The following is a 7042-nucleotide window of genomic DNA, read 5'->3' on the forward strand; positions in this document are numbered from 1 at the left end:
TTTAGGTGGGTGATCATGTGTTGTTAAAAGTAGCTCCCACTAAAGGAGTTATTCGTTTTGGTGTCAGAGCGAAGCTTAGCCTTCTGTTTATCGGTCCATTTGAGATCTTGGAAAGCATTGGTGATGTGGCATATCGGCTTGCATTACCACCTTCACTTTCTTGAGTGCATGATGTGTTCCATGTTTCGATGCTGAAAAAGTTCATTTCGAATCCTGATCATGTGATACAATTCTTTGATTTTGAGCTTAACAATGATATGACATATAAGGAACGACCTATAAAGATCGTGGATTTTAAAGAGCAAATACAGAGAAGACGGGTCATTCCTTATGTTAAAGTTCAATGGAGCAATCACCAGAGTGTGAGGCCACTTGGGTATTAGTGTTAGAGATGCAAGAGAAATACTCATACCTTTTCTGACGGTTAGGTGAGAGTTTAGAGGACTAAATTCTTTTGAATGGGGGAGGGGGGAGTTTGCACTAAATTTTTTATTTAATGTTTGTGATTTTTTTAAAAAAAAATATATATTTTTATTAGTTTTTAAATCCACCTTATCCTTCCAGTAACCGTGAGCCCACGTTCCTTGCAACCTCTTGCGGTTACATGGTTTTCTATTTAAAAATAAAAATAGGAGAAATTTGGAGCATGCTCTGTCCTTGTCTCCTTTGTTGTGTGGTAGTGGCGACAATATCAACGAGAGGATCTTTTGGCAGGAGCATTTTCGTATAGCCAAGATAGGCAATTCTTGCTCTCTTGATTGATGCCAATAAGTTGTGCATATTACAAGTTTTAGGGTTCCATATTTTCCATATTTATGTTATGCTATGTTCTTCTGTGTCTGTGAATTTTTCTTTGATCCTGAATATCCCTATTACTAGTAAAGTGGGATTTCTGACGGGTTAATGTTGAAGGCACATAGGAAATTAGTTTTCCATGAATGGCTTGACTCATTAACCTTCACGGGTTGCTTGTTTTTAGGGAACTGTACAATGTTTTTCCTCATATTATATTAGCTTTTAATGTGAGATTCATGAAAGAGAGAAATCTAAAAAGCAAAAGAATAACCATGTATGTATGAACCGTACCCTATTATTTTATTATCTTGTCATATTCATTACTTCTAGCATGATATCTTGTATAACACTAGTTAAGTAGAGTGGGTATTTTCCTTTACCTCGACTGTCCAAGCATTGATTTGTTGAGATTGACTTATTACACTTTCCAATGCTCTATGATTCTCTTAAAATTTCTTATGTAATTCCTTAATCGTTGTGATTTGGGCTTGGATTGGTTTTAGTCATTGTGTTCTAAAAACCCATACTTTTGGCTATGACCTTACCACTGTTGCCAGTAAAATAGAACTCATAGATTGTGAGTGCACCGTGTTGATTGAAATTATACTTATCTTTAAATTTCTATAGGATAGGATACTCTAGAAATTATGTTCAGTAGTACCTTTTTAAATCTGGTTATTTGTGCGGAAGAAGTTTTGATTTCTTGGAATTTAATCTCAATATAGGGTGGTTTGAGGAAGCTTGATTCAGTGTAAGGCATAGAACTTTGGGGTGGTAATCAGGTAAGTAAACCACATATAAACTTGTATATATGTATATATTAAATTTTTGGTTACCGACAACGATTTACATAATTATTTAAATAATTTAGATTTTACTGTTAAAAGAATATTATATTAATTAAATGTTTTTTGTTTTGACTGTTGTGCATATCTTTACTGTCAGTTTATAAATTTTTCATTTATTTTTTCGTTTATTTAATCGATTAATTTCTGATAATTTACTTAATTATGGATCACATGTTTTGTCAGCAACTGTTCAGTTAATTAGTATGTGATTTACTTATTTTGTTTTTATTGTGAAATTATAGAAACACTTATTACTTGTGAATTACTAAATTGTTTTGAGATTTTTTATTCAAATTCTTAATTATAAACTCAGTTGTTAATTTTTTATATACTTAATCATTTATCGGATTAATTATTGGGTTGTTAACTATGCTAACTTAATTTTTATTCATTATTTGTTTTACAGTTTAGATTATGAAAATATTGTTATTTAATTATCGATTTTTTTAAGGTACTATTGCTTGGAATAAATGTTTATTTTTATTAAAAAAACAGGATCACCGAATTTCAATATCTTTGCAATGGCAATAAATTTTGGACTAAACACATTTTTATATAGTAACTTGTAGTCCCCAAATTAACTTTGCAATAACCTTATCACTGGGGGTTAAATGACCATGTCGACATGAACCTCTGACTCTTATAAGAAACTATAGTTTCTCACTATTCTGTCGGTGGAGAATAACAGTCTTTGATAATCTGGCTTGGGTCATCGAGGCTAAATAAATGAACTCTGACAATCCAACTCGGATCACCAAGTTTAAATATATGAATTTTACTGTTTTGTTTTTGGCATTAGTTATTTGGGGGACATATATACTCGTTCATTTGGAAAATTATGTTTGTTTGAAATACTCTGAATTCTGGGTTTTATTTCTGATATTTATTGTACAACGTCACACTTAAGTATATATGTTTGCAATTATTGAGTTTTTGTTATCCCTATATTTTTGTTGTTTGTAGTGGTTGTTTACTGGGCTATCAAGCTCATAAATAGTTGTTTCATCCTTTTCAAATCAGGAGTAAGTGTGTGGTGGTTAGCTTAACGGGGACCGTTGAGCGAACACCAGTTGGTTAGCATGTAAATAGTCCTTCTGTTATAAACTTGGAACTTGTTATTTGTTTAAAGCTTTGAATCTTGCACTTTTAGTTTCCATGGATCATAGTTGTAAACCTAGTTATTGTATCCCTTAAATTCTTATGTTCTTGTGAAGTTGGTACCTTGTTATACCTTATGTTTGTGAGATAGATGATAGATATTGAGGTCTTGTGTGCCACTGGGTCTTGGCCTTATGGGTATGCTGTCATTAATTTGTTGACGCATTGAGTCCGGCGAGCCGGGTTTGGGGCATGACAAGACTTTCACAAATATTGAAAAAAAAACTTAACATATTATGTTATGGTCTTAGGGGATTTTCGGTGATATAATTTTTTTTGTTAATTAAAAAATAGAAGAACTTCTTGAGTGATTTGCAAATGTGATTTTTTTTATTATTTTACCCTATTAATTACTGTGAGAGTGAGGCTACTAACCTAACTAGACCATTTTGAAGCTAATAAGCAACATACATGAGGGCATGGACTTCAGAGGTTTCAACTCTAAAGTGGCAACATACCAAGTTTCACATATATATATATATATATATATATATGAGAACCCATCATCTAGGGACGTCCCTAGATTTCAAATCTAGGGATGTTCATAGTAGCCATCGGATGAAAATCGACAGCTCTTATCATTATAGAAACGGTAGAAAAGCGCGTTCTCTGATGTTGTCATGATGATCATAAATAGTAAAAATGTCTGCATGTTTATATAATCAATCAACCAGTCGGATGATGATCCAACGAGCTTAGATTTAAAAACATCCCTAGATTTGAAATCTAGGGACGTCCCTAGATGATGTTTTCCCTATATGTATATATATATATATATGTGTGCAAAGAGGTTGTTTGAGAGGTTTTGGGAATATTACATATTTTTATTTTTAATTACCAGAATGAGTAATTTTAAAAAAAAACGAATTTAGGCAAAACGTGAAAAACTCACCGTTTTGCCTAAATCCACAGTAAAAGCTTTACTGTTTTCAGTGTTTTTTATTTTTTTTATTTTTTAAATGGTTTCTTGTGCCTTCTCTTCCTCACCATGGAACACACTTTGAAGACTTCTTTGTATCTTCTTGCTCCTTGTCTAGCATGGCTTGTCATGATAACTTGGTGATGATGATGATGATGACTTTTTCTTATGGTATTCAACATCTTCAAAGATGGCATTCACCATGGCTTTGTTTTCTTCTTGCTTGGAGAGGTTGGTGAAGAGAGCTTGGCTCCAAGTCCTGCCATGTTTAGCAAAAGCCATGACAATGTTGGCGGAGACCTTGATGGCTCTCTTTCTCTCAAGGAAGCTCATGTTCTTGCATGATGTGCCACCATGTTTGAGACCTAGAAGCCATTTCTTGAAGAAAACTTGCATGAATGTGTTTGAGCCATGCATGGTTAGGGTTTGGTATTAGCTTTGAGTATGTGACAGTGTGAGTGTATATATGTAGAGAAGGGATGGAAATCAAGTAAAGGTTAAAAAATAAAAATTAAAAATTAAAAAAAAAACAATAAAAAATGGTGGAAACTTTACCAACTATACCGTTTTCAGTGGATTTAAGCAGAACGGTGAGTTTTTCACTGTCTTCCCTAAATCCTTTTTAATTACTAATTTTTCGTAATTAAAAATAAAAAAATATGTAATATTTCAAAAAGCCGGTTTGAGATGGTTGAATGGTTGAATAAACCAACACTAACATGAGCCAGTGGTCTTACCACCAGACAATATATAACATATATCAAATGTCAGGACTTTTAGGTCAATGAATTGAGAACATACATATATATATATATATAAGGGAACACACACGATATATATATGTGTGTGTGTTTTATGAAGTCTTTAGTACTTGAGAAAAATATGTTTTTGATTTTTACTAATTTAGTGTAAAGACAAAAACAATAAAGAACAAAGGAAGACTTCTACTTAAGAGCCACGCCACCATATATTGATTACAAAAATTTTATAAAGCACTACACAAAAAGAGTGCTTTTGAGACGGTTTTCAAGCCTTATAGAGGCGGTTTTTTTCACCCATCTCTAAATTTTAGAGCCGTTTTGTACTAACCGTTGAGGTAAGTTTTATCTAAAGAAACGGTTTTTAATAAAAGCGGTTTTAACCACCTTTAAAAATTATAAGTGGTAGAGTGGGGTATAACCGCCTCTATAGCTACTAAGTTTTCATCACTCCTCAATAATATAATTTTTATCACTCCTCAAAGCATTTAGGGATGGTTATAATAACCTGTAAATAAAAAACATGAATCTCTCAATACATTCAAAAATATCCTAAATTCAATTTCATTGACTTTTATTGATAAGTAATGAGCTAAAGTACAATGAATTTTGATTAATAACAAAATGTAAAGAATTTTACACTATTTATCTATTTTTATTACAAAATATTTGTTTGGCTTAATTACACAAAGTAAAAAGCTCCGTGTATCATCTTCATCTTCAACCCTCTCGATCTTTAACCATGAATTCTCCTACATAAGTAAACAAATATTATCAAACAAAGACCTATAGTTGTAATAAAAATTAAATAAAAAACTATTAAATACTAAATTATTTGCAGAATTTCTTATAGCTTATCATTCTGCCATTTAAGTCAATTATATAACTACAAAAAAATTTCATTTTACCCACGGCAATTTACCTGCAGGGACATGTTTCGTGGGTATGTATATAGTGAATACCCACGGAATAGCAAGGAATTCATAAAATAAAATATATCAAATTTACCTAGGGAATAGAGACGGATTTACCCACAAATTTACCCATGTAATATACATTCCTAGGTAATTTGTGGGTAAATAACACAGGTAGTTCCCGCCTGGAAATTACCCACGACATACCTAGGAAATATTTGTGTGGGAGAACGTTTCCTAGGTAATCCGTGGGTAAATATAATATTACCACGGATTACCTACCGAGTTGTTTGTGGTTGTTACAGTAGTGGGTAATCCCTGGGTAACTTAAAAGGAATGTATCTTTGCAACATCACCTACAAATTACCCAGACATGTTATCCGTGGGCAACATATTTGTGGGTAATCCCTAGTTAATCAAATATGTGAGCTTTTTGCCTAAATTTTACCCATTTATTATCAAGGATTTTTGTAGGCAAATAGACCGTGGATAATCCTAATGTAATAAGAATCAAAAGATAAGTTCTTGATACTAAACATTTACCCACAATTTACCAAAGAGCCATTTCATAGGTGATTAATTTGAAAATAATAATTTAAATTTTCTCTTAATATATTATTTTGAATTTTACATAATTTTTATATTTATATTTGATAGAGCATATATTATCAAAATTGAATTTGAGATTTATATTAAGAATTATAATTAAATTAATAAATTAAACATTATAAAACAAATATAAAAAAATAACGTCATAATAATTCATTCTATAAATTAATTTATAAGAACATCCTCGAAAATAAGATGCTAATGAAGAATTAATTGGATATATGATATTTTTTTTTTACAAAAACTAAGATAGTTAAACATATAGAGTTACAATTGAGTCATAAATAGATGCCAATGAAAATCAATTAATTTGTTATTTTATATAAATCAATTTGTGACATTTTTTATGTGATTATATAAGTTAAGATAAACACTTATTTATTAAAATATTTTTTTTAAAACATTAACATTTGCATTAAAAAGAATAAATGTGTGTTTTTTTTTGCCAATAAATATTTGATATTAATTATTTTTAAAGTATTTTTAATTGAGATTAATTAAAAATAAAAAAAATTAAAATTATTGTAATTATAATATTTATAATCATTATGCATACCAAATAACAATATAAATTTCATGATTTAGTTTAAAGAAACAAAATTATAATACTTCTCCTCTCAAAATATTAAATATTAAACAAAAATCCTATAAAAAACAAATAGAAAACCCCTAAAAAAAATTCAAAGTATTTTCACTTTTTACTTTTAGGTTTAGATTAGGGAAATTTATTTTTAAGTCCCTGAAATTTTTTAAACTTCCTCCCAAGTCCTTCTGAGAAAATTAATACCTGGTCAGTCCTTCCTTGATATTTTTTTGTACTCGTTCGTCCCTTATGTCACCCCAAGTTGTGATGTTTTTGTTTAATCCCAAACTACCCTTGAAAAAGTTTGGAGGGAATAATGGCGCCAAGTCAAATCATAGCATGGCTATTGTACTGCAAACTTGCTTTGGAAGTTTCATTCTTCTTCAACTTGATCCTCTTCATGTAAAGAACCATTTCTATCTTCGTTCCTCATCTTCGTCTCCCCAGTCCAAAAAAGT

The sequence above is a fragment of the Dioscorea cayenensis genome, chromosome 5, assembly GCF_009730915.1.
Source record: "Dioscorea cayenensis subsp. rotundata cultivar TDr96_F1 chromosome 5, TDr96_F1_v2_PseudoChromosome.rev07_lg8_w22 25.fasta, whole genome shotgun sequence".
Classification (NCBI taxonomy): domain Eukaryota; kingdom Viridiplantae; phylum Streptophyta; class Magnoliopsida; order Dioscoreales; family Dioscoreaceae; genus Dioscorea; species Dioscorea cayenensis.